The 27,719-nt window shown below is 41.0% G+C and overlaps 1 protein-coding gene and 1 pseudogene across 16 annotated transcripts in view; one reads left to right on the forward strand and one right to left on the reverse strand.

The window, feature by feature from the left end:
* The first annotated feature begins 5,262 nt into the window (after window positions 1-5,262).
* LOC101411500 (transport and Golgi organization protein 1 homolog) overlaps window positions 5,263-27,719 on the forward strand; it is a 104,142-nt gene continuing 81,685 nt past the window's right edge. For 15 of the 16 annotated variants that reach the window (XR_009183030.1, XR_009183029.1, XR_011647219.1 and 12 more), the window contains exon 1: window positions 5,263-5,387. The gene's annotated coding sequence lies outside the window, so the exon portion shown is untranslated. Of the gene's footprint in view, window positions 5,388-11,390; window positions 11,430-27,719 lie in introns of all 16 variants that reach the window. The other variant, XM_058286418.2, reaches the window with a different exon arrangement.
* Window positions 10,205-10,920, reverse strand: LOC101443862 (nascent polypeptide-associated complex subunit alpha pseudogene; annotated as a pseudogene).

Genomic DNA, 27,719 nt, shown 5'->3' on the forward strand with positions numbered 1-27,719 from the left:
TGCAGACACAAACACACCCAGAGACACTGAAACATAGCCACATGGGAAAACACACACACTCTATCAGTATCCTCCCAGAGACAGAATCTCACACACTCACAGACACAACTCAGACACAGAAATGCAGGTAGATCACACAACCGAAATGTAGAGAGTCATGCCTGGGGTCACACAAACACACTCAGATTCAGACACTAGAGTAACACTCACACACCCAACACCCCAGGGACCATGGGATGCCCGGGCAGCCCTGGAACTCACCAAATTGAGTTATTACTCTAATAAACTTTATTTCAAAAGTTTTGCACTTTTTTAGGATGTCAGCTTGAAGACTATTTCCAATATCTTTTTGGGAACTTAAATATGTAGTGCATGATGTGTTTTTGTTAAGGAAAAAAGAGAGTAATTAAGTCCTAAAGTAAAAAAAAAAAAAAAAAAAAAAAAAGCTGACCGTTGTTGCAGAATGAGAAATGGAAAAGTGTAGGACAAAACCTGAAAGGATGTGGAAACAGTCGAAGGCTGGTGGAAATGAACATTGTCATAGTCGGTCATAAGATTTGACAGGTTTATTTCTAATTTTTTTTTTGTATCAAGTGTATATTTGTCCAAACTAGAATTTGGTTTTCTCATTGTTAATATGATGAAATTTCCTTGGGTAGTGGTCAGCTGTTGGTAGTAGGTTGTAGAAATTCTTAACAATCTGAGTAATCTTCCCAGAAGGCAAAGATCCTATGCTTTATAATGACCTTAGTAAGAAAACAAGTCATCTCACTTTTAAAAGAAATAAGATTTTGTTTTTGTTTACAATCCTGTTACTGCCTACACTTACTTTGAAAAATTTTTTATTGTCACTTTGGTTAAATAGGGAGCCAAGTATTGTTTATCAGTGAGGTATTATCTGATTTAACCAAGTGTTGAAACTTCCTGACAAATTTTGGCATTTTGCCTTTTCAAAGTCAAGCCCCAAATATCTTTTTTCTTTCAGTCTGCCTCTGGGATTATCCAGAGGGTCCGTAGAAAATCACAAAGGATTTGTTCTTTCACCTTATATAAAGAGAAGTGCTGGAAATAGTTTTATTTGATATGTCATGAGTGGCATGGAAAATGTCAAAGGGGGCGGCAGACTTGGCCCAGTGGTTAGGGCGTCCATCTACCACATGGGAGGTCCACGGTTCAAACCCTGGGCCTCCTTGACCCGTGTGGAGCTGGCCCATGTGCAGTGCTGATGCGTGCAAGGAGTGCCCTGCCACGCAGGGGTGTCCCCCACATAGGGAAGCCCCACGCACAAGGACTGCATCCCGTAAGGAGAGCCGCCCAGTGTGAAAGAAATTGCAGCCTGCAACAAAAAGAAACACAGATTCCTGTGCTGCTGACAACAACAGAAGCAGACAAAGAAGGCACAGCAAATAGACACAGAGAACAGACAACCAGGGTGGAGGGGAAGGGGAGAGAAATAAATAAATAAATAAATCTTTTAAAAAAAGGCTCAAAGGGGATTTTCTAACATTCTGCTGGTTAAATTTGTATGGGAAAATGTTATTAATTAAATATTTCAGAAATCATATATCCTAGAGCTTTGACAATGTCCTCACTGTCCATGAGGTGTCCTAATACTGATCTGCCTGATATGAGACCACAACATGGTGTTGCTCATCATTTTAGCTATTCTTTAAAAATGTTACATGCCCCAGAAACAACCACATTTCCTTGCACTGTTTTACTATGATGCTTCCCTGAAAGTGCTTGAATGGATTACAGGTCAGAGGTTCAACATCAGCAAAAAAACAAAACAGGAACAAAAAACAGACTTTAAATCAAGAAGCAAGGCAAGTATGTGAATCATGTTCCACCTGTCAATTAACAACCCTGGTAAAGTGTAGAGCGGGGGCTGGGCCCCAAATGTCCAGCAACAGGGCCCTTTTGAGCATCTTCACATGGACTTTACACAGCTCCTCCCATCTAGTGAATGTGAACATGTCCTTGTTATCATATGTCTGCTGCTGCCCTCACAGTAGAAAAACAACAGAAGCAAAACAAAAAACAACTGCTATGAAATTCCTGCAATGCTCTCAAATGATAGCAGCACCCACTTTACTGGAACTGTAATCAGGGAACTTTGCAAGGTCTCACCCATCAGCCAAAAGCTACGCTGTCTCTACCATCCTCAATCATCAGGAAAGGTAAAAAGAGCAAACGCTATCTTAAAACTTAATTTAGCTAAATTATATGAATCTCTCTCTACCTTGGCCTAAGTTTCTTCTCTTAACCTCAATGACCATAAGACCTAGACTTTCGAGAGAACACCAATGGGCCCCTATGAAGTCATAATGGGAAGACCCATGAAGCTCATTATTTCTCCTGTTGTACCAGACTCCAATCTATTACCATCTGAAATTGCTAATTACTGTAAGGGACTAATTGCATCTACCCAGTTCCACCATTCACAAATCCAGGCTCCTTTCCCAAGGTTTCTCCACAGTAGACTATATTTGACCTTCAACCTGGGGAACTGGTATGCTGGAAGAGAATCCACAAAAGACTGTTTTAGGACCTAGATGGAAAGAACCTTATCAAGTCTTATCAACCATCAATCCAGCAGTAAAAATATAGGAAATTGACCCCTGGCTCCACATGTCACAACTGAAACATGTTCCAAGCCCTTGGGAGTTCACTGCCATTTCAGGCCTCAGGTTAAAATTGACGTGAGGATTCTAGAAGCAGACAGCATCTGATGTAGACAGCTTTTACCCAAGCAGATCATGTCCAAGATCATGGGTCAAAACCTCCTGGATTTCTTTATTCCCTGTCTCTTTCTTTTCCACATCTGCCTAACATTCTGTTATTCAATCTCTTCCCCTCACAATGCCCAATCGCCATCCCCAGCAATACCCTACCTTTGCTGTGATTTTCTTTTATCTTCTCTTTACACAATTCCCCTTCCTTGAATAAAGTTCTTTGTCCTTCCAGCACACCACATAGCAAAGAAAACCAATCAGAGTAACCGCTGGTTCTGTGCCCATCCCCCACTGGTCTCCAAACAGGTGCTCCTCTAATAACCACCCCCTTCCCCTTGTAGACCTTGCCCTGTCAGGAAACATCCTCCCAGGCAGCTAGATCTCCTTCTTGGAATGACTCTCGGCTGTGCCCTAAGAGTGCCTGAGGCTGGGATTAAAATGTGGCCTCTTTAACCCAAGGAACGTGCTGTTTTACTAGACACCAGGCAGATAGCAATGGCCACCTTGTAGGGCATAGTAAATGTTCAGTTGCTATATGACAAGACTTCTTTTGCTTTCCTGAGAAAGGAGTAGACTGTGGTAGCCAGATTTCCTTTAGAGACACATTTTTCTCAATGGTTTTAATAACATAAGTTGTTATTCCACTTAAGGCACAAATTTCTGGTGGGCTAGAGGGTCAGACCAGGGAAATTGTTGGTTAAGTGGGACCAAGAAATCAGAAGATGATGAAGATAGTGATTATGGCCCTCCTTTTGGTATTTATGCCCAATTAGCTCGACAAGCCAGTATCCCATTCCCTTATGGTACTATCCATAAACTGGGTTGCTTCCACATACATAGCCAATGCTGTTCCCCAAATGACTATTTATGATACACTTCCAAAAGGGAAAATTAGACAATTGAGGGCTCTTACAGCGTCTTCGCATACTCTAGAGTGAAAAGAGACTGTTGTCACATCAGATACAGCTCTAAATGGATCCTAGAAAAACCCATTCACTCAGGCTGCACTCACAGGGTGTTCTGTTCTTGTATAATTCCTTGTCACTGGAGCAGCCTTCTCCTGTGTTAGAAGATACATCACAAGGTTGTTTGAAAAGGTAGTTTTAGAGTTAGAAACATCTATTGCCCACCTAGGGCAGGTAATCAGGTTGCTAGCTGATGAAGAATCAGAAATCCACAAAATGATTCTACAAAATCAATCGGCATTAGACTATATTCTGATTTCCCAAGGATGTGTGCGTGCACTGGAGGGCAACCAGTGCTGTGTATTTGTAAATAACAGTCGAAAGGATGTTTACCAAGAGGCAGTGGCAGCAGACGCCATGCTAGCGAAGCAGCCAGATCAGCTGACACACCTCCCGAATCTGATCGGTCTGAGTCTCTTTTTGGCTGGCTTCTAGGTTCATGGGGACCTTGCCTCAGAGAGGTAAACATAGGGACACTTGTTATACTCTTAATCATAATATTTATAATATCCCTCAGCCGTTATCTGATCTCTCAACTCTTAAATTCAACTACACAGCCAGTCACTCTCCAAATGATACAAACCAGTGTGAACGGGATCGCGAAAATCTCAAACTTCAGCCAACCATGAAATCAGCAATGAAACATGAGAGACATTTAGGGGTGAATGAGAGACTGAAAACATCTCCAGTCATGCCTTTCTCCCACGGGGGAAATTGATAAAATTATATACAAAGAAAGCCCTGAAGACCCTACAGAGGGGGAAAAACAACCCTAAAGAGCATTTGTAACTCATGATGTATAAGTTATTGTTAATATTATCCCATGATTTTGATTTCAGCTAGTTTCAGCTGATCAAGAAGTGTGAGGCCAGATTGCTTTCTGGGGCTAGAGTAGCAGATTACAGAGAGTCCTGAAGGTAACTTTCTCCTTTACTTCCTAATCTTGCAGTGAGGATGTTAAACGTGGAAAAGCACACTTCAGTTTCCCTTCTGATAACATTCAGGCACGGCAGCTCTCGTCCTTTGCTTTCAATAGAGAATGAATCCCTCGATAGTCCTTGGATAAACAGTTCCTAAATCGGGACAAGCCAGATTTTCTACTTTCGTCTTCACTGCTGGAGGTTCCTGATTGCAGTCAAGGTTAGAGAGTAATTTACCCAGGACGGTCGAATCCTAAACTGTACGGATGTCCTCTGTGTGGAAGAGGTTGTAGATCTGATGGAGAATCTGATGGCAGAAATAGGTCGCTTCTGTCTCCTGGGTTTTGGGGACAGCACTTCTTTTCTGTGGAAATCTGAAGTCCATCCTGGCATTCCGTCCTGCCAAAGAAGAAGTTTAATGGTTAAAATGCATGCAGATTTCCTTGTTTTCCCGGCCCTGTTCACACGTAAGGGGCCGCCAGCGAGCAGGCTTGCCCTGAGCAGGGCATCTGCAGCGCCCAGGGCAGAGACCTGGGCATTGAGAATTGAGCATTTGCGTGATTCCCTGGACGGCCGCGAGGGGCGGCGGCCGGCAGAGGGCGCCCGAGCTCGCCTGTTCTGGCCGCTGGCGCCGCGCAGGGAGGCGGAGTCATCGCCCGGCGCCCCAGGCGCGGCGGCCGCAGGTGGATCCAGCGCGTTGTTCCCGCGGGACCTGCCGCCGTGGAGACGCCGCCGCCGCGCTGGGGCCGAGCTGGGCCGCGGGGACGGTGAGTCAAAAGCCGCTTTTTCAGGTGCTGAGGGCTGAGGGAGCTTTCCCGCGGCTCCTCTAGAAACACTTTTCTTAAACAACGGTCACAGAACATTTCCACCTTCCTGACCGTTTTCAACCATTTTACGGTGGACTTTCGTTTAATAATTTACAGGACTAATTTTACTAAAAACGCTCGTGACTGAGGGGCTTGTGCCTCAAAATCATGGACGCCGTCGTCTTTTTTACTCCTTCAGGATTGTTTCTGGGGAAAAATACGGACACAAATTCACAGAAAGGGCAACCAGTGGGAACTGAGCCCCAAAATGCTGGGCCCTTCCGGGGAATGAGTCGGGGACACGGGACTTCTTGGCCCCGAGGGGAGGGAGGATGCCGCTCTGTGCAGGTTTTCAGTACATTCTTTTAATGTTGTGGTGTTTTGTTGTTGTTGTTTTTCAGTAGTTTCAAAGTAGGAAAATACTTGAAGAATAAAGAGTAGATTCTCAATCTCACAACATTATTTAAGTTAAATATTTAACTTATTCCTAAATCATATTTTATTATAATGCAACCTTTCCGGCTTGAACGTAAGCAAATTTATCAGTAATATTTTAAAAATATATTTCTTACGTTATCTCATTTTCAGTGGAGAGAATTGCCATGTTTAAGCATCTGAAATCGTTTTTAATTAATTTCATCTTACTTGAACGTCTGTCACAGGACCTTCTGGGCCTTTATTGTTTTTAAGAAAAGTTGGCAAGGCTACTTCCAATTTGGGATAAATTGCGTTGTTACTATTTCATGAATCCGTTTTAGAAATTAGAGCTTGGTACTATTTTTTTTTTTACTACCAATTATTAATACTGCATACTGCTTAAAACCACTTAAGATGAAATTTCTACAGTATTTAAATGATCAGAATATATAAGAGCTGCAGCAGTGGCTGGAAGTCAGATGCATTCATTGAAAAATAAATGTTCTCTCAAAACTTTAACGCAGAAGGCAGTTAATTGAAGTTTTACTTCCATCTCAAAGGTAAATTAGGTTTATAATTTCCTTATTTTTTGATATGCCTATTTCCTGTAACATTGATAGCTTCATCCAGTGATTCCTCCTTTTCCCATATCTTTTCTTTCTTTTTTTGTCTTTATTTTCATATCTTTTCTTTTTTGTTTTTCACATTTGGAAAATATATTCATCCTGCGTGCTCAAGTTTCACATTAATCAAACAGATTTCTAAAATGACTTTCATTGTTGAAAGCAAGGGGATAGGCAGAATAAGCATGCAGCTTTATTAACTGTCAGGATTTTTCTTGAAAGTCTTTATTTACTTTATCCTTTTGTTTGAAATTATCTTCCTGCACTAAGAAGTTGCATAAAAATTTGTAATATATTTGCACCAACATACTCTCACTTTCAGTATAAAGTGTTTCTTTGATATTTTGTGTTAGTATTGAGTGAATACAAAATGGATGTCAATCTGAGATGTACCCATATTGTATCTAATCTTGATGTCCATTGGGTATCCTTACATGATCACAGCAGGGTGGGGTTTTTGTTTGATTGTTTGTTGATTTTTAACTAGCCTGTCAACGCACCCAGCTTGGGCAGAACAGTCCATTAATCAAATAGTGCTTAGAGGGCTGGATATCCAAAGCGAAAAGAAGGAAAGAGGACCCTTACCTCATACCTTGTAAAAGAAATTAATTCAAATTGGATCAAAAACCTAAACACAAAAGCAAGAACCGTAAAGCTTGTAGAATAAAATGTAGGAAAATATTATCAAGACCTGGTGTTAGGTGGCGGATTCTTATAGAAGAGAAAAGGAGGACTGAGATGGACTACTGATGTTTAATATATGTAGAAGTTTTAATTAACTTTACTGTAAAGGTGTGAAATGGAAGGAGTTGATGGCAACACATTATAGTGATTAACAGCTGGTTTATAAATGGGAATGTGCCTGAAAATGGTGGTCTAGGGATGTAAATGCCTGTTGACAGAAAGTTAGAGAATAATCTAGGGACTGGATAGCACAGTCAACCCAGAGGTGGATGAGAATTGTGGGTGATGGCACAGATGCAAGAGTGTCCTTTGGGAGCTAGAGCAGATGTACGTCACTATTGCAGGGTGGTAGGAATATGAAGAAGCATGGGAAAAGTACAACTGTAGTGACCTCTGATCTGTGGTTAAGAGTAATAATGTAATATTCATGCATCTATGCCAATAATGTACTGTTGATAATGGGGGAGTATGGAAAAAGTGTGCCGAAAATGTACGCTGTGGACCTGGTAATAATCTGATGATGATATCTCACAGTCTGTAACAAATGTTCCACCACAGTGTGGTATGTTGATGGAGGGGTGTTGTTTGGGAATTCTGTACATGTGCATGATTATTTTGTAAGTTTACAACTTCTGTCATAAAAGTATATTTAAAAAATAATAGGGTGGGTTGGGGGGGAAATACACCAATGTAAGATAGGGCTATAGTTAGTAGTAAGATTTTGATGATATTCTTTCATAATTTGTAACAAATATCTCACAACAGTGCAAGGCGTTGGTGGTGGGTTGATGTACGGGACCCCTGTATGATGTTATGCATATTTGCTTTTTATGTTAACAGCTTTTACGATATAATTATTGTTCATGTGTGTTCATGTGAAAATGATATAAAATAATAATAGGGTGGTTGGGAGAAAAATAACTTTGGTTAGTAGTAATATCTTGAGGATGCTCTTTAATCATTAGTTTAAAAAGTTTGACAACAATGCAAGATATTGATGGTAAGGTGAGGTATGAGACCCTGTATGATATTATGTATGTTTGTTTTGTAAGCTCACAACAGTTAGTATAAACTGTTGTTTATGTATGTTTGTATATGAGTACTATCTTCAATAATTTTTTTAAAATTAAAAACAAAACAAAAACCACAAGTAGGCACCAGTGCCTAGTGGGCCCGTATAAATTGTTGAGGCGATGTAATCCTCATTTGGGTGAGCTGCTGCAGCCCATTTACTGAGTGACCAGAAAAGCTGTTGTGTTTAATGGGTCCCAGAAGAAGAGAAAACTGTGCAACAGAATCAGACCACTGCACAAGCTGCCTGCCACGAGGGCCACGTGACCCAGCAGCTCCAAAGATGCTCCACGTGCCTGTGGCAGGTAGAGTTGCTATTCGGAGTGCTTTTGTGTTATTATGATCAGGAAATATCTTTTCTCTTTGAAAATACTGATTATATAATGACCAAAAGCTAAAACTTCATTGTGTGTGTGTACATGTGTGTAAAGTTCATACATAGTTGTAATTTCAGTTTTCTGAATTCTTAGGTACTCTTTTATAAATGGAAATAGTTTACTGGATTATTAATTATATCAATAAGAACTACTATAATCAAAATGCGGAATGTTTTTACAGCCTGTGTGTTGGTCAAGGTTCACTAGGAAAATAAAACAGACAGGCAATATATATATACACACACACATATATCATATACACATATTATATAAATATTATGAATTTTTAAAATAGGAAATGGCTCGTGTGATTGTAGGAATGAGCAAGTCCAAATTCCATAGGGCAGGTGGAAACCTGAGAACTCCGATGAAGTTTTTTTTTTTAAACACTTTTTTTTTAATTAAAGTTAATAGATCACAAAGAACATTACTTTAACAAACGTAAGAGTTTCCCATATAACCTACTCCTCACCCACCTACTCCCATCATTTGTAAACTGTATTTTTTGAAGATAGATGCAGCCTATATATCCCCCACCACCCCACCCCACCCCACCCCTCCCACACCAGCAAACTCCCCCTCATTGTGGCACATTCATCACACTCGGTGTTGTTATTTTAGAGCACTGCTGCACCACGTGGATAATAGTTTACCCTGTAGTTCACACTCTCCCCCAGTACATTCAGTGGGTTATGGCAGGATATATAAAGTCCAGCATCTGACCCTGCAATATCATTTAGGACAACTCAAAGTCCCAAATGATGAATTCCCAGGAGAAGCTGGCTGACTGCAAAAGGGATGGAAAGTCTCCCTTCCCACAGCTGAAATCATCACTTCTCCTTTTAAGGCCTTCACTTGGCTGGATGAGACTCCTCTCACTGTTGAAGGCAATCTCCTAAATTGATGTAGCTTAAGTCAGCCATAGATGCAGTCAACTTACTGATGATTTAAACCCATGCAATATCCTCTCAGTAACAATCAGGCCAGTGCTTGCTTGACCAAACAGCTGGACACCATAACCTAGCCAAGTTGACAGATAAACCTAACCGTCAACATGTGTCATCAACAGCCTCTAAGATATTCCTTTACCCCTCTTTGCAATCAGTCTCAAGCAATCACTGAGACTCATTCTATTTTCTTTTTACCTGCAATATATAATTCCTCATAAATGGAAATGCATGGTGTGTCCTGTTTGGTGTCTGACTTCTCGCCTTAGCACAGTGGTTTTGAGGGTTCACTCGCAGGCCCACAGATACCAGCAGGTTGTTCCCTGTTAGTGGGAACTGGTACAGTACATCTCCTCATCTGCTGGTAATTATACCAAAAGGTTTTTTCTTACTTTTTTTCACTTACTCTATTCTTACAAATACATACATCATTTCTTTCTAAATGTAAAGAGCTTTGCTGTGTTTTTACTATGCACTTACTGTTTATGCATGTTCACGTATGAATGATATACTTCAAAAAAATATTTTTTTTAAAAAGTTGATCAAATTTTCCATTTCTGAAAGAAAAAGGCTAGTAGGATTTTGATAGAAATTCTGTTGCATCTGTAGATTAGTTTATGTAGTATTGACATCTCTTTTTTTTAATCCAACAAGAAGTCCTAACTATTAATGACAGTTACTGTACAAATTTCAAACCAAGATGCAGTTGTTATTCTGAAAAAGTCCTCATTTTCAGGTATTTTCATTGTTAATTCCATAGTAGCATTTACAGTATCATTACGGATGTTCTTCAGGACTCAGGCGCCCTTGCTCTTCATACATTTGCTTGTGAAATGACCGATTTTATGCCCTTGGCTTCCACACCCGTTTCATCAATCTCCTCCTCTTCACTCTCCTCTTGTACAGTTGAAGTCTGTGTGATTTCTCAAGTGTTCAAGACAGCTTCACCTTCAGCTTCGGAATTCCCAGCAGCTGCTAGCTGGGCTTGCTGAGATAAATCCTGGATCTTGGCTTCCCCCAAAACTACATAGGTCTCTGGAGCTGAGCTCCTGTAGATACCTGGTTTTGTGACAAAAATGAGGGTATTAGATTTCTGGATAGTGATTCTAATAATCCTTGTCAGCGACCAGTTTTGCCATAGCCTCTGTGCCTCCTTTTCACGCCTACTCTGTTTTGCTTTATTGACTGGTTCTTTGTTGATTTAAGCTGCTTTTGGCAGCTGGACCTTTTGTGTGGTTACCTGTGTGGAAACCTGTTCCTCCCACTCTGGTACTGATTCATTACTGTCAGATTCTGTTCCAGGCCCTGACTCAGCCTGGGGCTCTGGCAGCTCCTGCTCTGTAGCAGGGATGGTTTCTGTGACTTCACTGGACATTTTGTGTCATGAACAAAGACCCAAGCTCAGTACTGACATCTTAACAACATTAACTCCTCCTGTCGTTTAACATGGGATGTCTTGCCATTTATTTAGGTGTTCCTTAGTTTCTGTCAGCAGTGTTTTGAGGTTTTCAGTGTTTAAGTCCTTCACGTCCTTGGTTAAATTTATGCTGAGATATCTTATTCTTTTAGATGCTACTATGAATGGGAATTTTTAAAAATTTTCTATTTCTAAATGTTCTTTACTAATATATAACAACAAAACTAATTTTTTCATGCTAATTCTGGAGCCTACAGCTTTTCTGAATTCATTTTTTAGGTTCAATAATTTTCTTATGGATTCTTTGGGATTTTCTATATAAAGAATCATGCCATCTGTGAATAGAGATAATTTTACTTCTTCTTTTCCAAATATGGATGCCTTTTATTTCTTTTTTAATTAAAAAAAAATTTATTTTTATTTTTCAGGAGTTACTAGAGATTGAACCAGGGCTTTGTACATGAGAGGTAGGTGCTCAAACACTGAGCTACATCTGCTCCTTTTATTTCCTTTTAAAAATATATATATTATTATCTTTTTTGAAAAAGATACACAGATCACAGAAATTTGTTACATTAAAAAATATAAGAGGTTCCCATATACCCCTCCTCCCCACCTACCCCACTCCTCCCATGTCAACAACCTCTTTCATCAGTGTAGTACATTCATTGCATTGGATGAATACATTTTGGAACACTGCTACACAGCATGGATTATAGTTTACATTGTAGTTTACACTCTCTCCCAGTCTATTCAGTGGGTTATGGCAGAATACATAATATCCTGCATCTGTCCCTGCAGTATCTCATTCAGGACAACTCCAAGTCCCGAAAATGCCCCCATACCACACCTCTTCTTCCCTCTCCCTGCCTTCAGCAGCTCCCATGGCCACTGTCTCCACATCAGTGATACAGTTTCTTCCATTGCTAGAGTCACAATAATTCTATCGTAGAACACCAGTAAATCGACTCTAATCCATATTTTATTCCTCTATCCTGAGAACCCTGGGATGATGATGTCCAATCCACCTCTAAATTGAGAGGGATTTAGATCCCACAGGGCTGGTGGTTGGGATTCTCCTGCTTGCAGTTGGAGACTCTCTTGGTTCCCTGATGTGGTGATTGACCATCTTCACCTCCCTGTTAGCTGACCTGGGGTAAGTCCAATGGACTGGGGAGTAGGTGTTGCAACTCTGCTGAGGCTCAGGGTCCAGCTGGCACATGGCCAGTCCAGTGATTCAAGTCTCCTGAGCATACACCAACCCCAGTGCTAACCACGTTCAGTAAAAGTGACAGAAGAGGCACTTGGGGGATTGTTGCTGCTCCTTGGGGAGTGCAACAGAATTCCCCAGAATGGGAACTCAGCACTCCCTCAGTGGTCGTGTGAAACTCTACCCACTATGTCCATACCCAATGAATAGCCGAACATATCCATGTACCCTCTATGCATGCCCTGGAGAACTCCCTCCCACCCAAGCATCCCTGTCAGTGACAACCCACATCAGTGCTCCTCCCCAGCCATAGTCGAACCCCTCTGTGATCCAAAACCTCTTAAAAAATGAAGCTAATATATTGCCCTATTCAATTAATAGGAAAATGAATAGTAATGATAGTTTTAAAGATTAAAACTAGCATACATAATAATTAGAAAAACTAAAATCATGTGAAAAATAAATTAGGGTATTAAAAAAAATATCATCAAAATTTTTTTGGTGATTTGTCTTTCACCACTGTAATAAGTGTTGCCCTGTAAGTACAGTGGCAAGGCAATCTCTTCCATTTCTACCTCAGTGTCTAATCCTTTTTTTTTTTTTTTAACTTTTTTTATTGTCTTCAAAAAGGTTTAGATCACAGTAAAATCACATATAGAATATAGGGGACTCCCATACATCTAACATCAAAGCCTTTTCCCCCTTCCCCAGCAATGATCCTTTTACATCTGGATGCTGCATTTGCTGCAACTGATATACAGATATTGAAACATAGCTACTAACCATGGTTCCATTATAGTTTACATTATGGCTTACGTTTTAGGCTGTACACTTTTATACATTTTTGGTTTTTGGTTTCATTATGGTTTACATTATGTTTTACATTTTAGACTATATACTTTTATAAATTTTGGTGAAATTTCACATGGCCTGTATCCATCAGTGCAGGGTCACACAGAACACTTCCAGGGAAGCAAACTTGGTCCAGTGGTTAGAGCATCTGTCTACCACATGGGGGGTCCGTGGTTCAAACCCCGGGCCTCCTTGACCCATGTGGAGCTGGCCCATGTGCAGTGCTGATGCGCACAAAGAGCCCCGTGCCATGCAGGGGTGTCCCCTGAGTAGGGGAGCCCCACGTGCAAAGAGTGTGCCCCATAAGGAGAGCCACCCAGTGGGAAAGAAAGTGCGGCCTGCCCAGGAAGGGCACCGCACACATGGAAAGCTGACACAACAAGATGATACAATGAAAAGAAACACAGATTCCCGTGCCGCTGACAACAACAGAAGCAGACAAAGAAGAACACACCAAATAGACACAGAGAACAAACAACTAGGGTTGGGGGGGAGGGGAGAAAAATAAATAAATAAATCTTTTTAAAAAAAGAACACTTCCATTGCCCCGTTACCCCCTCTTCTATCCACTCTATTCCCCTCTTCCCCTCCCCTTAGAGTGAAGCAAGCCAGGCACTGAAGGCAAATACTACATGACCTCTCTGATATGAATTAAGCAAATCGATCTGCCTCAGAAAGCTAGAGACTGGAAGACAGGTTTACAGGAACTAGGAGGGGAGAGGAAGGTTGTGAGCCAGTGCCCTCATCGGCGAAATCAGTGATAAGGTAGAGGCAAGTAGTTGTGCAGTGAAGGGATAGGATGGGTCATAGGGATACTATTGGGCTGGGCTTTGCAGGCTTGAGGGGGGCTAGGGTTGGGAGGATGGGTCAGATGGTCCAAGGACTTGGGGGGAGGGTTGGGGGAGAGCAGGTGAATGTGGGAGATCGTTGGGTATGTGGTTGAATCTATAATGCTGAGAAAACTCTTTAGAAAAGATAATAAGGAAGGGTTTAAGGTGTTTGATGAGGGGCATCTGGCACAGGGTGCACCTGGGGCAAGCTTCTAAGAAGTGTGTGAGTGCTCATCTTGTCATAGTGTATTATATCATTGGGTGGAGACCCATACAATGAGTGGGAAAGTGTTGTACCCCCATCCTGGGAGGCTTGGATGTTCTCAAACAGAGGGGAGGGTATCTCTTGAGAGCATGGGGGGCTCCCAATGGGGCAGGACAAGCTAGTGTGTCAAGCCCTCAGCATTGTTGCAAGTATCTATGAATCTTGTCCTTCAAGTAGTGAAGCTTGGTTGTCTCTTACTTCTTTTCCTTGGCTAATTGTTCTGACTAAAATTTCCAGTACAGTGTTGAATAGCAGTAGTGGAAGCAGGCATTCTTGTCTTTTCCTGGCATCAGGGGGAAAGATTTCAGTCTTTCACCATTATGTCAGTTGTGGGTTTTCCATATATGCCGTTTTTCACACTGAGGAAGTTACCTTAAATCCTATTTTTTGAGTGTTTTCAAAAATCAGGAAACAGTGTTAGATTTTGTCAACTGTCCTTTCTGAATCAATTGAGATGATCATGTGCTTTATCCATTTATTCTGTTAATGTGGTGAATTATATTAGTTGATTTTCTAATGCTGAACCACCCTTGCTTTCTTGGGGAAAATCCCACCTAGTCATGGTGTAAAATCCCTTTTTTTTTTTTTGAGGTACCAGTGGCTGAGGATTGAACCCAGGGCCTTGTATGTGGGAGGCTGTTGCTCAACCACTGAGCCACATCAGCTTCCCTGAGTTGTTTTTTTGTTTGTTTGTTTTGCTTGTTGTTTGTTTCTATTTTTTCAGGAGGCACCGGGAACTGAACCCAAGATCTCCCATGTGGAGGCAGGTGCTCAACTGCTTGAGCCACATCTGCTCCTGTCAAATCTTTTTAATATGCTTTTGCATTTGATTTGCTAGTATTTGTTCCCCCCTTCTTTCCAATCCTCCCTGCCGCCATGGCTTTTTTTGCTTGCTGTCTACTGTCTGTGTCCATTCGCTGTGTGTTCTTCTGTGTCTGTATTTATTTTTACTTATTCCTTCCCCTTGCAGCTTGCTTGTTGTCTGCTCTCTGTGTCCATTCACTGAGCACTCTTCGGTGTCTTTGCTTGTCTTGCTTTTTGTTGCATCACCTTGCTGAGTTGGCTCTCCGGGGTGCTCGCGGGCCGGGTGGCACTCCGCAGCACTTGCAGGTGAGCCTGCCTTCACAAGGAGGCCCCAGGACACGAACCCAGGGCCTCCCATATGGTAGAGAGGAGCCCAGCTGATTGAGCCACAGACGCTTCTCCCCCTTCTTTTTTAATATAGTCATTTATAGCTACAAATTTCCCTCCAAGCACTGCCTTCTCAGCATCCCATAAGTTTTGGTATATTGTATTTTCATTTTTATTTGTCTTACAATATATCTTAAGTTCCATTGTGATTTCTTCTTTGACCCATTGGTTGTTCAAGAGCACGTTGCTTAATTTTCACATATTTGTGAGTTTTCCAGTTTTCCTTCGGTCACTGACATCTAGCTTCATTCCACTGTGGTCAGAGCTAATGCTATGCATGACTCCAGTCTTTTGAAATTTACTGAGACTTGTTTTGTGGCCTGCCCTGTGTTGTAGCCTGGAGAAGGATCCAGGTGTCCTTGAGAAGAATGTGTGGTCTGCTCTTCCTGGGTGGCCTGTTCTGTGTGTCTGTCAAGTCTACCTTTTTTTTTTTTTTTTATAGTATTGTTCATGTCCTGTTTCCTTATAGATCGTCTGTATAGATGTTCTTGCAGCATGGATTGTAGTAAGTGATAAAACCTTAATTAAATTCCGTGTCTGTTATCTTATTTTCCACCACATTTGGCACAGAAATCTCTGACAAGTTGAAAAGTAAGAAACATTGTTACCACTTACTTCACAACCCATAAACCCCACCTCCTACAAGCAGAGGAAACTGTCACTAGCATTCAGGAACCAATGAAAGTGAGTCAGGGCTTAGTTGGTTCTAGAGTCAGGGAACTCTCTTTCCCCAGTGCCTGTAACAAAATTGCAAAAGGAAGAAGATCTCAGAAGAGATAGAAGGCAACTCCATCATCCTCACAGCAATTGAAATCCTTCCTGGAGTTGGTAAATATTTTTGCTCATATGCTTCCTCTCCAGTGGTTTGACTTTTGCTTGTATCCTTAAGGAAAATGTTTGCCTCATGGATTCATTCTCAGCACTGAAACCTCAAAGATTATTTCTCCAAGCCGCTCAGCTATCCCCTGCCTTTCCTTCAATTCACCTAGGCAGTTCCCTGTCTCAGCTAGTTTCTAGACTTCACTTTGTTCTGCTATTCCAGTGTGGGATATAGAGCCTGCTATAAGCCAAAATGAAAATTTGCAGTTTGGACCATCAAATCCTCTGATCCCATTCCCCTAGGCCAAGCAGTTCCTCAGCACTCAGTTTTACAAAGGATGTGCTGCACCAATGGTCCCAACTAGAGAAAGTAGAACTATTTTTTTTTCTACTTTGCAATTTTGGCCCCGGCCATTTTGTAAGCTGTCTGCTTTATAACCAAAGATCATGGGATCCAAATCCTATCTATGCACTAGATCCTATCTATGCACTAGAAAGTGCAAATTTGGAGGAGAGTTATTATCATGAAGTGAAAAAGCACACAGGCTTCACAGCCAGACGGATCTGTGTTTGTGTCCTGCCTCTGGCACTAGGTAACCATATGACCTTGAGCTAGTTACTGCTCACCCCAACTTAGTTTTCTCATGGATTAAATAGAGCTCTTAACTGTAGCTATTTCATAGTGTTGCCGAGAAGAATAAATGAGATATAATCAATGAAAAGCACTTAATTCAGGATTTAGCATCTCAGAAGCACTCTAAAAACGTGAGTTATATTATCCCTAGTATTATCACCAGAGTAAACTCATTTGTTTCTATTCAACAAATATTTTTTTTGAGCCTCTTCAGGCACACACAAAATTTTGAAGGCCAAACAGAAAAGGAACTTACAATGTAGTGATTTTTTTTTTTAAGCAAAAATGTTACAAAATGCTATGGATTAGGGGCTGGAGGGAGTCAAAGGAAAGAAGTTTGCATCTGGATAGAGGAATTTGTAAGGACTTGGTACAGGAGGTAGTATTTGCTGGAGCCTAAAGATTAAGTAGGATCTCAACAGGGATGTAGAGAAAGGAGCTCTATGCATGAACAGAGGCGTAGCAGTAAGAAAGCATGACAAGTATTCAAAGGTATTTGACTGGGTATAGGGTAGTTTAGAGAAGTAGTGAGTTATGGTGAGAAAAAGGCTGGAAGCAGTCAACATTTGAAAGGCCTTGAAGGTGAAGATAGGGAGTTTGGACCTAATTTGATGGGCTATGGGAGCCACTGAAGGTCTTTGAGTGGTGTGAGTAGAGCTGCTCATTGGGTCATACAAGGATATTTTAGAAAGGGTGTAGGTATTACTCCCCTTGCCACAAGAATAAAATGCTGTCACTGATGTTTTCACCTTTAGCAGCTCAAATGACAACCGTAAAGAAGTTATGCAGAGAGTTACAGGCCTGTGGCCTAGCCTGGAAGCCCATCAAAATGTGGTTGACAAGCAAATAGACAGGTGATGGTGAGGGATGTTTTGTTAATGGCCATGTAGGGGAAGGGGTAGGAGGGTACACGCCCCACCTCCTGCTCCCTGCAGTCTCACTGTTGGAATAGGGGGTTCTCAGATAGACAGAAGAGGGTTAAAACTCTGTGGGCTGTTCCAGGTAGGGTGGAGGGAAGACAAGAAATGTGAGATGAATAGATGGGAAGAGAAAGGAGATCATAAAGGGAGAAAGAAAAGATAGGAAGAACAGAAAGAAGGGAAGGATGAAAGAAGGACATAGCAGGGGAGAGAAGAGGGAAAATGAGAAAACGGAACAGATGAAACTCAAGTGGTTGAGAGCCTGCTTTCCATATATGAAGTCCTGGGTTCAATCCCCTGTACCTCCTTGGGAAAAAAAATATATTATGGGAGTGAATGTACTTCAAGTGGTTGAGCATCTGCTTCTTGGGTACAAGGTCCTGATATACAAGGTCATGGGCTCAATCCCCGGTACCTTCTAAAAAGCAAAAGCAAAAGACAACAATAACAAAGACATGCCAGAAAGGAGGGATGTAGGAAGGAATGTGAATGGAAGGAAGGGATGGAGGGGGTGGGATTTGGGGACAGGACTAGAACCAGCATGGGGGAGGAGGGCACTCTTTCTCCTCTGGCAGGTAAATGAGAAACCTTTGCCATCTCCTGGGTTTACTCCACCACCCCAAATACTGAGTTCTCTCAGGACCCTCTTCCCTGGGATCAGGGCTGCCATTAAGCTGGAATGCATCAGTCCTGCCATAAAGGCTATTTAAACAGGAAAAGATTTCCATGTCATTTAATGAATAGTCACTGACCCTGTGCCCCAGGTGTGCTGGCCTCACCTCAAGATGCACCCTTTCAAAGGCGATAGCTCTCACATGGAGGCTTCCAGAAGCCCAGTGTCCACAGTGAGTGATACTAAGTATTCTGAACATTGTCCTGCTCAGGATGGACTCGGGGCCTTACCCAGCCCTGTGGGAGGTCAATGCCAAGGCATCAGAGGACAGAAGGAGCTTTGAAGAAGTGTCTTTTCTCCTGGAAAGTGCCAGCATCCTCACAGACATCTGTGTCCTCAGCCCTTGGGACCTGCTGATGGTAGTCTTGCCCCAGCAGCTGAAACCTACTGGATCTGCCTGGCCTGTGTGCGACTAGGTGAGGCACAGGAGAGGGAACCCTTGGTCGGGGGCTCAGGTGGGGTCCCAGCCTCAAACATTCACAGAATGGAGGGGACATTAAAGCACCGTCACAAATGCTGGACATTGTATGTCCTCCCATGGCCCACTGGATGGAACGTGGGAGAGTGTGGGCTATGGTGTGGACCACTGGCCATGGGGTGCAGCGATGTCCAGAGATGTACTCACCAGATGCAATGGATGTGTCATGATGATGGCGGAGAGTGTTACTGTGTGGGGAATGGTAGGGAGCGGGTGGTGGGGGTGAATGGGGACCTCATATTTTTTGAATAATATTTTTTAAAAAATGAATTAAAAAAAAAAAGCACCATCATGTGATCCCTGCATTCCTTCCACAGTGTGTGGAGGTTTTTGACAGGCCTGAGTTTGAACCCCAGCTCCTCCACCTAACCACTTTCATAATGTTTTGCCTTTCTGAGTCACATTTTCCTTGTATGTGAATTAGGAGAGTAAGAGACCTGTCTTACAGGGCCGATATGAAGATTTAAAGCAAATAGTCTATACAGAGTGCTTGGCTACCTCTTAGACCATTAATCACCTCAAAGAAAGGTAAAACCCTGTCCAAGTATAGTTAACACCAAAATGGAGACTAAGCTGGCATACCTTGCCCTCTCTGGGTCTCAGTTTCCCCACCTGTAAAAAGAGAGTGTGAGGACATCTCTAAAGGACCCTCAATAGCCAGGCTTAAAGAGCCCTTCAGGGTGATCCCAGATAACCCCAGGATTGGAAATGGTTTTGAATACTTTTAGGATAGAGCTGCTCTTTGGAGGCATCCCATTGATGCCTGACGCTCAAGCCTCCACCATGAATTCCAGTCCAGGAGCTGCCTCAGCCATGAACACACTTCACAGTAGCGTGAAGTAAAGGATCATGGAAAAGCCCCTACCATGGTACCTTTCGACCCTTAGAGCAGAGACAGACATCTTTTTGGTAATTGGGTAGCTCCTGTGAAAAAGATGTGCCCTGGAATGGGCAAAATTTACATCATTATGAATTGCCACAAATGCCTATTGCCTTTGACTGCAAATAGGGCTGCCTGTTGAGAAAACCCTGAAAAATGGTTCAAAGAACAGGCATTTTTGAGAATGCCAGGTTGGGGGGAGGCACACAGAGGAGAGCAAGGGAATGAGCCCTGCCTCACGGGCTCCCAAAGTTTTCCCTGCTCTCAGTGGAATGAATTATCCTGATGGACAAATTATCCATGCCTATAAAGGTCCACTTCAGCCTTAGCAACCAGAAACTTCCTATGAGGCCAAGTTGCAAAGAGTGATTTCAGGGCTATACCCAGTATGCTACCTACAGGTGTTAGCCCAAAGGAAGGAGGGCCACTTTTGCACCTCTGATAGTAAAAACAGGGAATTGCTGGCATGAGGATAAATGAACAAAAACAAAATTGAAAGCCCAGAAAGAGGCTGAAGTGTATATAAGAATCTGGTAAGTCATTTCAAACCAATAGTGGAAGTCTGGGTTTATTCTGAAATGATTTAAAGATAACTGTTTACAAAGATAAAAAGCGTAAGTTGACATTATATAATGTACCAAAATAAATTTCAAATGGACCATTAAAAGTGGAAATGTTAAGTAAAGTGCCTAAGTATTGGAAGGAAATAAAGATGAATATTGACATAATCTCTGGAAAGGACTTCCTAGATATGATACCAAATGTCCAGACAATAATGGAAAGATGGAAATACACTTCATAAAAATTTTAAAATTCTGCTCATCAACAAAACACTCTAATGTCCGCCATAATGTCCAATGCTTCTGTGTGACCAGGATGAGGGAGGGATCTAGCTGCACTTAATATCTGTAAGAACGTGCTGTCTGATTGCACCCCAGTGCCTTTTTTTTTTAAGGAGGTACTGGGGTTGAACCTGGTACCTTATAAATGGGAAGCAGGTGCTCAACCACAGAACTCATCCATTCCCATCTTGGTTTTTCATCCTTTTGCAATATCACAAGGTAGTGCATTACATCTGTAGGCAAAAAAAAAAAAAAAAAAAAAAAAAAGCAGTACAGTTAGATAGATTCTTTAGGTTTAGTTAACTATTGTAAAGGCTTAATGTCTTCCCTGAAACATCATAAGTAGAATTAAAGGGCTGATGTCAAGCTAGGGAAAACATTTGCAATGCATATCCTGAATCCAGAGTACCCTCCTGTGTCTCAGTTTGCTAGGGCAGCCATAACAAAATTCCACAGCCTAGATGGCTTAAAACAACAGAAATTTTCTGTTTCAGAGTTTTGAAGGTTAGAAGTCTGAAATCGGGGTATCATCAAGGTCATGCTTCTTTTGCTGTCTAGTCTGTAGGGAAGAATCTGTTCCCTGGCTCTGTCTTGGCTTCAGCAGGTGGCTTGCTGGCAATCCACTGTATTCTCAACCCAGTCTGTCTGTACCCACATTTCCTCTTTTTATAAGGACACCAGTCATACTGGATTGAAGGGCCACCCTTTTCCAGTATGACCTCACCTCGTTTTAGCTTGCCTAATTCCATCCATAACAACCCTATTCCCAACTATTCCCAAATCAGGTCACAGTCTGAAGTGCTAGGGATTAGATCACCAACATATCTTTTTGGGGGATACAACTCAGTGTGTAACACCCCCTCCCACAACAACACAAGAATTCCTGGTCTTTTTTTTTTTAAGCTCTTAGTCTGAGGGAAGGTCTCATCTCCTGATTCCTACATGAGGGGTCATTCTGGAAGTGGGTGAAAAAAAGTAGGTGATACAAATGACAAGTAAACATATTAAAACATATTGAAAAATGCCACTCACCTTCACTGGCAAATGGAGAAATACTTATTAAAACAATAAGATGATGCTATTTTCACCCTCAGGGTAACAAAATATTATTGATAATAATAATAGTAATACTGCATCAATAATGTTGATCATTGCAAATGTGGATCTTTAAAGAGTAACATGGAACATTTAGAGGTGAAAATGGACAACAAACAAGAAAACATAAATGATTAAGTTAATACAAACTGTGAAAGAAGGTAAGGAACAAAACAGGGCAATGTGACAGAGTGTGATGGTGAAAGGAGGGGTAAATGATTTTAGATTGGGTGGTTTCTGAGGAGAAGACACATAAGTCTCTCCTCAGGCTTAATGACAAGGAGCCAACCTTTTGAGGATCCTTGGGAATAGTGTTCCTGGTAGAAGGCCAACTGAAGTAAAGGGCCTGAACGGAAACAAGCTTGATCTGTTTGAGCGACAGAAAAAAAATAGGGTGAGAGAAAAGTTGTGGGCAAGGAAGAGTGTGGGAAGAGAGGAGAATGAAGAGCAAGGGATGGCGAGATAGCCGAGGAAGGCCTTGGAGGTCACACAGCAAGTCGTCTGACAAACGCTGAAAGGATGGACTTGATCTGATTGACATTTTAAAAAGTTCACTCTCACTACTGTATGAAGAGTGGGTTTTAGGAGGATGAGAGATAATAAAGAGCTCTGGTAGAAGGTCACTGCAGTTATCCAGGTGAGAGACCATGTTGGCATAGACCAAGGTGATGGCAGTAGAGACCCAACTGGGAACAGGGTAAGGAGAATAAGGCACTTGCCTTGGGCACAAAACTTATGGGGGCATCAAACAATTTGGTAATACAGATAAATAATGTTTCAATGCAATATTTTTTTTTTAATCAAAATTGGCAAACTACAGCCCACAGATGGGCTGCCTGTTTTTATAAATTTGTATTGGTTCAAGGGATGGGATTAGGGTGACTAGGTAAATTGAATCATGCAAGCGCCAGGTCAGGTCCTATATTTATTTTGATATTTTTTTAATCGTAGACTTTTGGCATTTTTTATTTTTAAAAATATTGCATTAACATGTTATTTATTTGGACCACTGAGTTTCTTTGGTGTTCTCTTAAATTTCATACCCAGGGTAAATGTTTCACATGCTTCACAATAGTCTCAGCCCTGAGTGGAGATGGTTATGAGAGACAGACTTATGATATGTTTTGGAGGCATTTGCCAGGGCTTGTCAATAGTTAGGATATGGCATAAGAGATAAGTATGTAGATAGGTAGTTAGGTAGAAAGAGAAAGAACAAGGATTAATACAGATTTGGCTTGAGCATTTGGATGAACAGAGTCATGCACCAAGAAGAACAAAACTGGAATAGAAATGCAGTACATAGTTCTTTATCCTCTCTTTTCAATTTCAAATGCCCTCTCTTCAAATTCACTTATTTGTTTTTCTAACATTTCAAGTCTGCTGTTATATGCCCCAATGTATTTTTTAAGATTTATTATATTTATCCCCCCTTCCTTGTTTGTAGTTGCTGTCTGTTCTCTGTGCCATTTTGCTGTGTGCTCTCTGTGTCTGTTCATCTTGTCTTTAGGAGGCACCAGGAACCAAGTGGGACCTCCCATGTGGAAGAAGGGTGCTCAATCACCTGAGCCACCTTAGCTCCCTGGTTTGATGTGTTTCATTGTCTTTCCTCTTTGTGTCCCTCTTGTTGCATCATCTTATTGTGTCAGCTTGCTGCATGTGCCCGCTGCACCAACTCACCTTCTCCAGGAGGCACCGGGAACAGAACCTGGGACCTCCCATGTGGTAGGCAGAAGTTCAATTGCTTGAGCTACATCCACTTCCCCTTCTAATGTATTTTTCAGTCTCATCCATTGTGTCTTTCATTCCCATAAACGTTTTTTGTCTTTTGAAGGCTTTCAACTTGTTCTTTATGCTCACACAGTATCACTTTAATATCCTTTATCTCTTTAGTCATATTTTCCTTCATCTCCTTAAATTTATTAGGGAGGTTTGTTTGACCATCACTTTTTAGTTGTCTTAAATCCTAGTCTCATCTAGATTTCTTGGCTTGTTCCTTTACTGGGGCATATCATCCAACTAGGCCATAGCATCGTATTTCTTAATGTGGGTTGATATCCTTTGTTGATACCCAGGTATCCCCTTATGTTAATGAATTTGCTCTGTTGATCAGTTTCTGTCTCTTGCCTAATGATTTTAATTCACAACTCTTCTTTGATTTTTAGTTTTTTTGTAAAACTTTAATATTGCCTTGTTTAAGTAGTCAAACTGTGACAAATAGAAAGGGACAGTTACCGTATGATTCCACATATATAAAACTATATGCCAAATCAGAGCCCTAAAGTAGAATAAGTTTACCAGGAACAAGGGGTAGTGGGAATGGGGAGTGGGTGAACATTTCTGTTTGGGGTGATGAGAAAGTTCTTGTGATGGATAGTGTTTAGGGAAGCACAACATTGTCAGTGTGAGTAATGCTTGAGAATGTTTGGGTTGGGAAAATTTACATTGTAAATGTAAAAGAAAAAATAAACAATGACAGTTAAATGTAATCCATGATTCTGGATTGGATCTAGTAATGAGGAGATAATACCCAAATTGTCTTTGGAGCAAATGGGAAAATTGGAATGTAGACTAAACTTTGTATCAATGTTAAGTTTCCTGAATTTGATAACTACACATAAGGTGGTTTTATTAAATGAGTATCCTTGTTCTTAAGAAATGTTCATTGAAGTAGTTAAGTGTTTAGGGAGTATGAGGTTTACAGCTTACTCTCAAATATTTAGAAAATACATAGATACAGACAGAAAAATGATTTGGTAAATGTGACAAAGTCTTTAAAATTGGTATAATAGATCTGAATATGGGGGGGGGGGATTGCTGGCATTCTCTGTTTATGATTTGAATTATTTATTCAACTGTCTTTTAACTTTGAAATCTCTTCAAACTAAAAAGTTGGTGGAAAAAATCACCCTGGTTCAGAACAACTGATATAGAACCAAACGATGTCTATCTGATACTAAGAGAACTGGCTCTATTTTTCTTTCTCTTCATGAGGGCTAGCTGTGAAAGAGAGAACATCTCCTGTGGTGAGAAAGAAGCAAAAATCCTGGGTGTCAGCACAGCTGTGAGTTACTGGGCATTATCAGAATCCTGAGAATGGGGAAGAGGCATATCCTTCCCAAATAGTTTCTGTTTAAGAAATGAGACATTATTGTACTGATTTTCTTCATGTTTTCTGGGGCCCACCTAATTTATGTTCTCTAGCAAAGTCTAAAAGCCAGGCTTTCCTCAGTAATTATTATTATTAGGAGGTACCAGGAATCTAAGCCAGGACCTCATACATGTGAGGCAGGCACTCAACCATGAAGCTAGACCTGAAGCTAGACCTGCTCCAGTGTTTTTTCTTTTAACTGATCAGTTCATTAAAGTTAAATGGGAGTAGGAGTTTTGCCCTCCTTTATTCTAGAGGGCACTGATTCAGAATTCTGGAAAGGTTTAGTACACAACTGGCTCTGAAGAATTTCTCCCCAAATCTTTTTTTTTTTAATCTTTAGAAGGAACTTTGAATTATTCATACAATGATTTTTCTTTACTCCAAATACAAGAAAGTTTTTCTAAAAATGGAAATGAATTGAATAGAAGCAAGATCTTTGATACTATAGCTTAAAAACTAAATTTATTTCAGTCTTAAGAAGAGGAAATAAAATTAAGATATATTTGAGGCCTGGCTGTTTATACAAAAATGGACAAAATAGGCTGATTCTGGCTCTTGCAGCCTGGCTTAAGCTGGAGATTCATTCTGTGGGTTGATACTATAATGTTTTGCTTGCCTCTGACTTATTCTCGCCATTGTTGCACTATAATATTTGTCTGTTGAGTGCAAGTACCCCAAGAAGAATTAGTCCAAGGATAAAAGATAGCCATTCTTCATTTGACAAAACCACTGCAATAGTAAGCATTGAATATCCTAAGATAAGAGGAATGGTGAATTCCTGTTGCAGAGACAATGCCTTCCCTTGGCTCTCAGTGGTTTCTAAGATGGTATTTTTATCAAGAGCATGCAGGATCCCAGGCATGGTAGATTCTGGCTGGTGACAGGAAGAAGAGAGAAAGAGTTACAAGTTGGTTTAAAGGCCGTCTGAACTGCTTTCTCATTTTGGGAGGAACACTGTTTTGGATGAAAAGCCTATTTGTACTCATACTGAACATGACCGGTCAGCTAGGGTTTTCCTCTGTCTAGTTTTGGGGGAATACTATAAAGAAGGCTATGTTCTAGTATAATCTGGAATATCTTCTTTGAAAGATCTTCATAAAGAATAGGAGAATGAGCCTCGCTTTGATTATATATGGCTTTATACAACTTTGGGAAGCGATCTGTCATGAATTTAGTGAACAAACCCCAGGGAAACTTGTTTTAAAACTGGGACAAACGTTGTTTTCCTAAGGCATGCAAGGGAGTACTTGAAACAAGAGCAAGTTTCCATATCTTTTTGGAACATCCTTTTCAATATGTGGCAAGTAATTTTATACTTTATAAAAATAAATATAAATATGATCAATGAAAGTAAAATCCATATGAACTTAAGAATCAACAGTTTGAACCACAACTCTTGGGTAATCAGATAGTAAACTTAATTACTTCACAGATGTAAAATGTCTGATTTGCCACTTTCAAACTTGCTTTAAATACAGATGTTTCCTAAATGTCTCACAATTAAAGAGGGGTTGGTGTATACTCAGGAGACTTGAACCTCTGGACTGGCTATGTGCCGGGTGGACCCTGAGCCTCAGCAGAGTTGCAACACCTACTTCCTGGTTCACTGGACTTACCCAGGTCAGGTAAGAGTGAGGTGAAGATGGTCAACCACCACACCAGGAAACTGAGAGTGCCTACAACTGCAAGCAGCAGAATCATATCCATCAGCCATATGTGACCTAAGCCCTCTCTCAATTTAGAGGTGGAGTGGACATAACCTTCCCAGGGCCCACAGGATAGAGGAATAAAATATGGATTTGAGTGGAAAAAAAAGTATCAGCTGTTAAATAAGCTGGTCAGCACCTAGGATAGCATAGATATTTGCTGGATTAAGTCCTTGGCCTCATACTTGTATACTAGGTCAAGGGACTTTGAATACCAGGTCATGGATATTTGAGAACAACCCCATGCCCTTGGTCAAGTTATCTCTATCCTCAGTTTCTTCATTAGTAAAAATACCTACCTTATTTGGTTGTTGAGAGGATTAAATCACAGTTTATTTAGCAGTCTTAGTATAGTAACTGGTGTAACAGAAAATATCTTCTAAGTTGTCCTAAGCCTGCCCCTCCAGAGGGAAAATTCACAGTCACCTGAGTAGAGAAATGAAGTCACTCCTCAACTACCATTTTCTTGTACAAGTCATATTCCTTTTTGAGGAACAGGTGTCTGGAAATGAGTTTGAGGTCTTATCTTTAACTTTTATAGCTGGACTCAATCTAAAGCCAATATATACTTTCAAGGAATGCAGGCAACTCAAAGGGTGAATCTTAAATATCAAGACTGGAACTTTTAAAATTTGATTTCTGACCCCAAATTACAGGTCTTCAACCCTTAAGATTCAGTAGAAAGATGGAAAGATGGAAATTCAAGGCGAACTCTAGTAGAACCCCTTTTGTAAAATGGGCTACCCTATCTTCTCTTGTTTATTTCAGTTTCTTTAAGGGAATGGTGAGAACATTCATGTGCTCTTCTCTTCAAGAGTTGTGGACTCTACAGTTATCCTTTCAGATTTGTCATTGGATGATTGGATTTATGCATTTTAGTTTTCTTCTATAAGGTCTCAATAGAGAGAAATGTCCTTATGAGACCCTTTGACAAGCATATAACCTGATGAAAAACCTAATTCATCAGGTTCTTTTTCAAAACGAGTAAGCACATCCAAGAAGTTTGTAGATGCTCTTTAATAACACTGTTAAAAGCATCCTAGTGTGTAAAGTTGGGAACAACTTCATAATGCAGTCTAGAGTTGTGAAAGCAACATCAGCCTGGGAATCTGAGGACAGGGTCTTAGAGTTCACATATACCTGGATACTAAGATTCAGAAATGTCAATTATATCAGGACTTGCTTTCCAACAGCTCAATCTGGTAGACAGC

The sequence above is a fragment of the Dasypus novemcinctus genome, chromosome 23 (genome assembly GCF_030445035.2).
Source record: "Dasypus novemcinctus isolate mDasNov1 chromosome 23, mDasNov1.1.hap2, whole genome shotgun sequence".
Lineage (NCBI taxonomy): Eukaryota > Metazoa > Chordata > Mammalia > Cingulata > Dasypodidae > Dasypus > Dasypus novemcinctus.